Consider the following 10,732-nt stretch of genomic DNA (forward strand, 5'->3'; position numbering starts at 1 on the left):
CGTCAATCCCAATGCCATTAGATTGAGATGGGTCCATCGTGGCCCAATCATTACGCTGTTCTAACCCAATGCCATTAGATTGAGATGGGTCCATCGTGGCCCAATCATTACGCTGTTCTAACCCAATGCCATTAGATTGAGATGGGTCCATCGTGGCCCAATCATTACGCTGTTCTAACCCAATGCCATTAGATTGAGATGGGTCCATCGTGGCCCAATCATTACGCTGTTCTAAACCAATGCCATTAGATTGGGATGGGTCCATCGTGGTCCAATCATTACGCTGTTCTAACCCAATGCCATTAGATTGAGATGGGTCCATCGTGGCCCAATCATTACGCTGTTCTAACCCAATGCCATTAGATTGAGATGGGTCCATCGTAGCCCAATCATTACGCTGTTCTAACCCAATGCCATTAGATTGAGATGGGTCCATCGTGGCCCAATCATTACGCTGTTCTAACCCAATGCCATTAGATTGAGATGGGTCCATCGTGGCCCAATCATTACGCTGTTCTAACCCAATGCCATTAGATTGGGATGGGTCCATCGTAGCCCAATCATTACGCTGTTCTAACCCAATGCCATTAGAATGAGATGGGTCCATCGTGGCCCAATCATTACGCTGTTCTAAACCAATGCCATTAGATTGAGATGGGTCCATCGTGGCCCAATCATTACGCTGTTCTAACCCAATGCCATTAGATTGGGATGGGTCCATCGTGGCCCAATCATTACACTGTTCTAACCCAATGCCATTAGATTGGGATGGGTCCATCGTGGCCCAATCATTACGCTGTTCTAACCCAATGCCATTAGATTGAGATGGGTCCATCGTAGCCCAATCATTACGCTGTTCTAACCCAATGCCATTAGATTGAGATGGATCCATCGTGGCCCAATCATTACGCTGTTCTAACCCAATGCCATTAGATTGTGATGGGTCCATCGTGGCCCAATCATTACGCTGTTCTAACCCAATGCCATTAGATTGAGATGGGTCCATCGTGGCCCAATCATTACGCTGTTCTAACCCAATGTCATTAGATTGAGATGGGTCCATCATGGCCCAATCATTACGCTGTTCTAACCCAATGTCATTAGATTGAGATGGGTCCATCGTGACCCAATCATTACGCTGTTCTAACCCAATGCCATTAGATTGAGATGGGTCCATCGTGGCCCAATCATTACGCTGTTCTAACCCAATGCCATTAGATTGAGATGGGTCCCTCGTGGTCCAATCATTACGCTGTTCTAACCCAATGCCATTAGATTGAGATGGGTCCATCGTGGCCCAATCATTACGCTGTTCTAACCCAATGCCATTAGATTGAGATGGGTCCATCGTGGCCCAATCATTACGCTGTTCTAACCCAATGCCATTAGATTGAGATGGGTCCATCGTGGCCCAATCATTACGCTGTTCTAACCCAATCATTACGCTGTTCTAACCCAATGCCATTAGATTGAGATGGGTCCATCGTGGCCCAATCATTACACTGTTCTAACCCAATGCCATTAGAATGAGATGGGTCCATCGTGGCCCAATCATTACGCTGTTGGGCCCATCTCAATCTAATGGCATTGGGTTAGAACAGTGGACATGTTTGCATATAGAATGTGCCTGGATGTGTCACAGTAAAATCACCTCTCAATTGACCCTGTTTCTGTTCTCAGGAAGTTGACAGGAGGCTGAGAACAATGGCTCTTTGAGAAATGAGCCCTAGAAATATGTGACGTACCAGTACAGTCAGTTACGCTAACCTCTAAATCCCTTTCAGATGCATTCCACATGATGTGTCACAGTACAATGAGACCGAATGTATTTGGTTCTGAGAACGTCAATCTTCTCACCTCTATGGCTTTGTCACAAATGGCACACTATTCCTTATATATTATATACACTATATATACACAAAAATATGTAGACACTTTCAAATGTAGTGGATTTTGCTATTTCAGCCACACCCGTTGCTGACAGATGTATAAAATCGAGCACACAGCCATGCAATCTCCATAGATAAACAGTGGCAGTAGAATGGCCTTACTGCAGAGCTCAGTGACTTTCAACGTGGCACCGTCATAGGATGCCACCTTTCCAACAAGTCAGTTCGTCAAATTTCGGCCCTACTAGAGCTGCCCGGTCAACTGTAAGTGCTTTTATTGTGAAGTGCAAATGTCTAGGAGCAACAACGGCTCAGCCGCGAAGTGGTAGGCCACACAAGCTCACTGAACGGGACCACCGAGTGCTGAAGTGCAGTGGGTAAATGTGACATTCTAGATGATTCTGTGCTTCCAACTTTGTAGCTACAGTTTGGGGAAGGCCCTTTCCTGTTTCAGTATGACAATGCCCCCGTGCACAAAGCGAGGTCCATACAGAAATGGTTTGTCGAGATCGGTGTGGAAGAACTTGACTGGCCTGCACAGAGCCCTGACCTCAAACCCATCAAACATCTATGGGATGAATTGGAACGCCGACTGCGAGCCAGGCCTTAATCGCCCAACATCAGTGCCCAACCTCACTAATGCTCTTGTGACTGAATGGAAGCAAGTCCCCGCAGCAATGTTCCAACATCTAGTGGAAAGCCTTCCCAGAAGAGAGGAGGCTGTTATAGCAGCAATGTTCCAACATCTAGTGGAAAGCCTTCCCAGAAGAGAGGAGGCTGTTATAGCAGCAATGTTCCAACATCTCGTGGAAAGCCTTCCCAGAAGAGAGGAGGCTGTTACAACAGCAATGTTCCAACATCTAGTGGAAAGCCTTCCCAGAAGAGAGGAGGCTGTTATAGCAGCAATGTTCCAACATCTCGTGGAAAGCCTTCCCAGAAGAGAGGAGGCTGTTATAGCAGCAATGTTCCAACATCTAGTGGAAAGCCTTCCCAGAAGAGAGGAGGCTGTTATAGCAGCAATGTTCCAACATCTAGTGGAAAGCCTTCCCAGAAGAGAGGAGGCTGTTATAGCAGCAATGTTCCAACATCTCGTGGAAAGCCTTCCCAGAAGAGAGGAGGCTGTTATAGCAGCAATGTTCCAACATCTCGTGGAAAGCCTTCCCAGAAGAGAGGAGGCTGTTATAACAGCAAAGGGGGACCAACTCCATATTAATGCCCATGATTTTGGAATGAGATGTTCAACGAGCAGGTGTCCACGTACTTTTGGTCATGTAGTTTATGTTTTATTGTGAGCTACCTATGGGCCCTATGGGTGTCTTTTGGGACAGGTAGCCAGCTCGTTCTTGTCAGAAAGGACCAGGGTTGTTAGCAGGAGAAAATGTCACAAAATCTCTTTTTTAGTGGCATTTCATCGGACTCTCACCTCACACAGCGATGACGACGTTAAAAGGTGCGATCACACATTTGGAACCAAAGACCTTGGAGCCATGCGGGGGTTGTGGTGTGAACTATTTGTTTGCGACTCAATTGGCACCCTATTCCCTATGTAGTGCACTACCCCCATAGGGCTCTGGTCAAAAGTAGTGCACTACAGTACATAGAGAATGGGGTGCCATTTGGGACGTCCATCAGCACAGCTTGTCCTCGTCAGAGCAGGATGCTACTGAGGAGTCAGCAGCAATATGCTGTCTGTATGGCAGCCGGTTCTGTTCCTGCTAAGTGCTTCTGAGATCCGGGGAAGACGATGAAGACGGTAGTGTTTTTGACGACCATGGTTTGGAGTCCAAAGTGGCGCCCTATTCCCCATGTAGTGCTCTACTTTTGACCAGGGTCCACAGGGTACTGTGTTGGATGAGTTTTCTTATTTTCGTGCAGTTCTGCAGCTGCTGGCTGGTACTTGCTGCAGGTGTCAGGTCTGTTTTAAATGCATAGAGAGAGGCTCAACGCCTGGAGGTTTCACATTATGGGGTGTTAAATGGTGTGTTAGCAGTTATTGCTATACAGAAAGTACATCAGAATAACCATGACATGTTTACAGGGTATGGGAGGGTAGTGGATTTGGGTCAATCTGTCACGTTTCCAAATGAATTCACTGTTCTCAGAGTGAGGCACATAGTGATTCTATCATCTTTATTCCACCAGTGGATTTACATACTGTACAGCAGACCCCATTAATACCTGAGTCACATGATCTGATACAGACCACATTAATACCCGAGTCACATGATCTGATAAAGACCCCCATTAATACCCGAGTCACATGATCCGCTACAGACCCCATTAATACCTGGGTCACATGATCTGATACAGACCCCATTAATACCTGAGTCACATGATCTGCTACAGACCCCCATTAATACCTGAGTCACATGATCTGATACAGACCACATTAATACCCAAGTCACATGATCTGATACAGACCCCCATTAATACCTGGGTCACATGATCTGATACAGACCCCATTAATACCTGAGTCACATGATCTGCTACAGACCCCCATTAATACCTGAGTCACATGATCTGATACAGACCACATTAATACCCGAGTCACATGATCTGATACAGACCCCATTAATACCTGAGTCACATGATCTGATACAGACCACATTAATACCCGAGTCACATGATCTGATACAGACCACATTAATACCAGAGTCACATGATCTGATACAGACCCCATTAATACCTGAGTCACATAATCTGATACAGACCACATTAATACCAGAGTCACATGATCTGATACAGACCACATTAATACCCGAGTCACAGGATCTGCTACAGACCCCATTAATGCCTGAGTCACATGATCTGCTACAGACCCCATTAATACCCGAGTCACATGATCTGCTACAGACCCCATTAATACCCGAGTCACATGATCTGCTACAGACCCCATTAATGCCTGAGTCACATGATCCGCTACAGACCCCATTAATACCTGAGTCACATGATCTGCTACAGACCCCCATTAATACCTGAGTCACATGATCTGATACAGACCACATTAATACCCGAGTCACATGATCTGATACAGACCACATTAATACCAGAGTCACATGATCTGATACAGACCCCATTAATACCTGAGTCACATGATCTGATACAGACCACATTAATACCAGAGTCACATGATCTGATACAGACCACATTAATACCCGAGTCACAGGATCTGCTACAGACCCCATTAATGCCTGAGTCACATGATCTGCTACAGACCCCATTAATACCTACAGACCCCATTAATACCTGTCACATGATCTGCTACAGACCCCATTAATACCTGAGTCACATGATCTGCTACAGACCCCATTAATACCTGAGTCACATGATCTGCTACAGACCCCATTAATACCTGAGTCACATGATCCACTACAGACCACATTAATACCCCCAGTCACATGATCTGCTACAGACCCCATTAATACCTGAGTCACATGATCTGCTACAGACCCCATTAATACCCAGTCACATGATCTGCTACAGACCCCATTAATACCTGAGTCACATGATCCATGATCTGATACAGACCCCATTAATACCTGTCACATGATCTGCTACAGACCCCATTAATACCCGAGTCACATGATCACATGCTGCTACAGACCCCATTAATACCTGAGTCACATGATCTGCTACAGACCCCATTAATACCTGAGTCACATGATCTGCTACAGACCCCATTAATACCCGATTATCTGCTACAGACCCCATTACCTGAGTCACATGATCTGATACAGACCACATTAATACCCGAGTCACATGATCTGCTACAGACCCCATTAATACCCGAGTCACATGATTCACATGATCTGCTACAGACCCCATTAATACCCGAGTCACATGATCTGCTACAGACCCCATTAATACCTGAGTCACATGATCTGATACAGACCACATTAATACCAGTCACATGATCTGACAGACCACATTAATACCCACATTAGAGTCACATGATCTGATACAGACCCCATTAATACCTGAGTCACATGATCTGCTACAGACCCCATTAATGCCTGAGTCACATGATCTGCTACAGACCCCATTAATACCCGAGTCACATGATCTGCTACAGACCCCATTAATACCCGAGTCACATGATCTGCTACAGACCCCATTAATACCTGAGTCACATGATCTGCTACAGACCCCCATTAATACCTGAGTCACATGATCCGCTACAGACCACATTAATACCCGAGTCACATGATCTGCTACAGACCCCATTAATACCCGAGTCACATGATCTGCTACAGACCCCATTAATACCCAAGTCACATGATCTGCTACAGACCCCATTAATACCTGAGTCACATGATCTGCTACAGACCCCCATTAATACCTGAGTCACATGATCCGCTACAGACCCCCATTAATACCTGAGTCACATGATCTGCTACAGACCCCATTAATACCCGAGTCACATGATCTGATACAGACCACATTAATACCCGAGTCACATGATCTGCTACAGACCCCATTAATACCTGAGTCACATGATCTGATACAGACCACATTAATACCAGAGTCACATGATCTGATACAGACCACATTAATACCTGAGTCACATGATCTGCTACAGACCCCATTAATACCCGAGTCACATGATCTGCTACAGACCCCATTAATGCCTGAGTCACATGATCTGCTACAGACCCCATTAATACCTGAGTCACATGATCTGCTACAGACCCCCATTAATACCTGAGTCACATGATCTGATACAGACCACATTAATACCCGAGTCACATGATCTGATACAGACCACATTAATACCAGAGTCACATGATCTGATACAGACCCCATTAATACATGAGTCACATGATCTGATACAGACCACATTAATACCAGAGTCACATGATCTGATACAGACCACATTAATACCCGAGTCACAGGATCTGCTACAGACCCCATTAATGCCTGAGTCACATGATCTGCTACAGACCCCATTAATACCCGAGTCACATGATCTGCTACAGACCCCATTAATACCCGAGTCACATGATCTGCTACAGACCCCATTAATACCTGAGTCACATGATCTGCTACAGACCCCCATTAATACCTGAGTCACATGATCCGCTACAGACCACATTAATACCCGAGTCACATGATCTGCTACAGACCCCATTAATACCCGAGTCACATGATCTGATACAGACCACATTAATACCCGAGTCACAGGATCTGCTACAGACCCCATTAATACCCGAGTCACATGATTTGCTACAGACCCCATTAATACCCGAGTCACATGATCTGCTACAGACCCCATTAATACCTGAGTCACATGATCTGATACAGACCACATTAATACCAGAGTCACATGATCTGATACAGACCACATTAATACCTGAGTCACATGATCTGATACAGACCACATTAATACCAGAGTCACATGATCTGATACAGACCACATTAATACCCGAGTCACAGATCTGCTACAGACCCCATTAATACCTGAGTCACATGATCTGCTACAGACCCCCATTAATACCTGAGTCACGGTGTATAATGATTGGAGACAGGCGCAGGAATACGAAATAGTTGTAAAAAAATGTCACTACCCAAAATAGACTATAACAGGGCTGTCAGCTGATAGGTAATCAGACCGTCATTTACTGTTGGATTTAAAGAGACGCTTTAATCTTCAATAATTTATTACGTTTTAAGAATTCTGAAGAATTGTTCTCAGGAGAAGACATTTCTTCCAAATCGTGTATTTTGTTGATTTTTAATCTGGCAATCCAGGCCTGCTATGAATCTAATGCACCTTGATAGGACACTCCTTTTAGCACATGGTAGTGGCAGATTAGAGGTGATGCGTTTTATTTATACATAAACTGTCATAAATAGGAATAAACATATAGCTACATCAAGCATTAACACATTGTGGACATCTAATCTGGAATATATCTACTGCTGTACATAACATGATATGTACAGCAGTAAATATATTTTAGATAACATGATATGTACAGCAGTAGATATATTCTAGATATCATGTTATCTAGAATATATCTACTGCTGTACATATCATCTAATCTAGAATATATCTACTGCTGTACATATCATGTTATCTAGAATATATCTACTGCTGTACATATAATCTAATCTGGAATATATCTACTGCTGTACATATCATCCAATCTGGAATATATCTACTGCTGTACATATCATCTAATCTAGAATATATCCACTGCTGTACATATCATGTTATCTAGAATATATCTACTGCTGTACATATAATCTATTCTGGAATATATCTACTGCTGTACATATCATCTAATCTGGAATATATCTACTGCTGTACATATCATCTAATCTGGAATATATCTACTGCTGTACATATCATCTAATCTAGAATATATCTACTGCTGTACATATCATGTTATCTAGAATATATCTACTACTGTACATATCATCTAATCTGGAATATATCTACTGCTGTACATATCATCTAATCTGGAATATATCTACTGCTGTACATATCATGTTATCTAGAATGCCTTAATGTAAGGACAGGGGAACCCTCCTCCCTCTATTCTCTTCTCCTCGACCCTCTCTCCCTTCTCTCCTCTTAAGATCTTCATACCCTGTCTGTTCTGAAAGCAAGAAGCCTGAATGAACCCCTCACACTTAAGGACCAAATGTACTATAAATATACAGGGAGGAACTCAGGTAACGCTTTCCAAGAAGTAAAATATAGAATAAACTGAGTCAGTGAAGGAGCAGCAGAAATCTTTGTGTCGCGCCCTGGTTGAAGTATATTGTGTTTGTCTGCATTTATTTGGTCAGGCCAGGGTGTGACATGGGTTTTTTGTGGTGTGTTTTGTCTTGGGGGTGAATAGCATAGTCTATGGCTGCCTGAGGCGTTCTCAATCAGAGGCAGGTGATTATCGTTGTCTCTGATTGGGAACCATATTTAGGCAGCCATATTCTTTGAGTGTTTCGTGGGTGATTGTTCCTGTCTCTGTTGTCACCAGATAACCTAAACAGCCTTTCACGTTCCGTTTGTTGTTTTTGTATTGTTCGTTTTCTTCATCATTAAACATGTCTAAAAAAATAACACGCTGCATTTTGGTCCGCTTCTCCTTCACCAGACGAGAACCGTTACACTTTGTTTGTGCCAGAAAATGAACCAAATTGTGATTGTGTTCCCAATCAAAAATAAGAACCTGAGACCATGAGGAACGTGTTTCTCATCAGCAGGGACTCTTGTGATTGGACAATAACATGCAGAAAACACAACCATAAAACACAACCAGCTGTACAGATGGTGATACTGCACATGGGCAAAATAACCAGAACTTGGAAGAGTCCATATCCCAAAGCTTCATTATGAACTGGGTTGTATCAGAGTCCTGAATTCTGATTGGCTGACAGCCGCTGTATAACACAGATATGATAAAACATTTATTTTAACTGCTCTAATTACGTTGGTAACCAGTGTATAATATCAATAAGGCACCTGGGGTTTGTGGTATAGGGCCAATATACCACGGCTAAGGGCTGTATCCAGGCACTCCGCGTTGCGTCGTGCCTAAGAACAGCACTTAGCAGTGGTCTATTGGCCACATACCACACCCCCTCAAGCCTGATTGCTTAACTATATCAGGGCTGTTTTGTTAGCTCAGATTAGATAGTATTAATTGTGTATAGGTATAGCTTGTCGTAAAGATAAATACGCATGTAGCTACATCAAGCATTAGCACATAGTGGACATCGTATCTGGAAGGCCTTCACACAGAGGTAGAGTTAGGAGAAAACTGGGGTTATATAAAGTAACTCCCCTCAATGTACTGATGTCATGACTCTAGGACCAAGAAAATGTATTCAAAATAGCTTCTGAATTTGCGTAATTGTATGTTCGTTAATGGGAAAATCTGCTCGTTTTTTTTTTCTCCATTCCCTGAAAACCGGAGATAAGAGGTTTTCCCCTGACAGGGTTGAATAAATGGTCTTTCTCAGTGAAGCAGTAGAGCTACCTCAGGATGTTAGTGCCAGAAGTGGAACAAAGTTGTAAATGTGTTCCCAATCAGGAAGAGGCTACAGGGAAAGCAGTTGGAGAGGAAGGTGTGTTATATGGAAAATGAGACAATAGGAAACAGATAGTACAGCATTTCAAGCTCAGACACAAGTAGGAAATATAAAGCTCTCCTTTCCTATTCTCCTCCTGTCATCTGCTCCTCTTTTTTCCTCTCGTCTCCTCTTACACTGCTCTCGTCTTGTCTCCTCTCCTTTCCTCTGCCCTCCTCTATTTTGCTTTCCTCTCCTCCTGTCTCCACTATTTTCCTCTCTTATCTCCATACCTGTCTGTTCTGAAAGCATGGAGCCCGAACAAAACTTGTAAAACCTAGAAGTTGGCTGAAGGGCCTTGTGGACTAATATATATATATATATATACAGTGCCTTACGAAAGTATTCGGCCCCCTTGAACTTTGCGACCTTTTGCCACATTTCAGGCTTCAAACATAAAGATATAAAACTGTATTTTTTTGTGAAGAATCAACAACATGTGGGACACAATCATGAAGTGGAACCGACATTTATTGGATATTTCAAACTTTTTTAACAAATCAAAAACTGAAAAATTGGGCGTGCAAAATTATTCAGCCCCTTTACTTTCAGTGCAGCACTCTCTCCAGAAGTTCAGTGAGGATCTCTGAATGATCCAATGTTGACCTAAATGACTAATGATGATAAATACAATCCACCTGTGTGTAATCAAGTCTCCGTATAAATGCACCTGCACTGTGATAGTCTCAGAGGTCCGTTAAATGCGCAGAGAGCATCATGAAGAACAAGGAACACACCAGGCAGGTCCGAGATACTGTTGTGAAGAA

This window comes from Oncorhynchus masou, unplaced genomic scaffold, assembly GCF_036934945.1.
Source record: "Oncorhynchus masou masou isolate Uvic2021 unplaced genomic scaffold, UVic_Omas_1.1 unplaced_scaffold_1982, whole genome shotgun sequence".
NCBI lineage: Eukaryota > Metazoa > Chordata > Actinopteri > Salmoniformes > Salmonidae > Oncorhynchus > Oncorhynchus masou.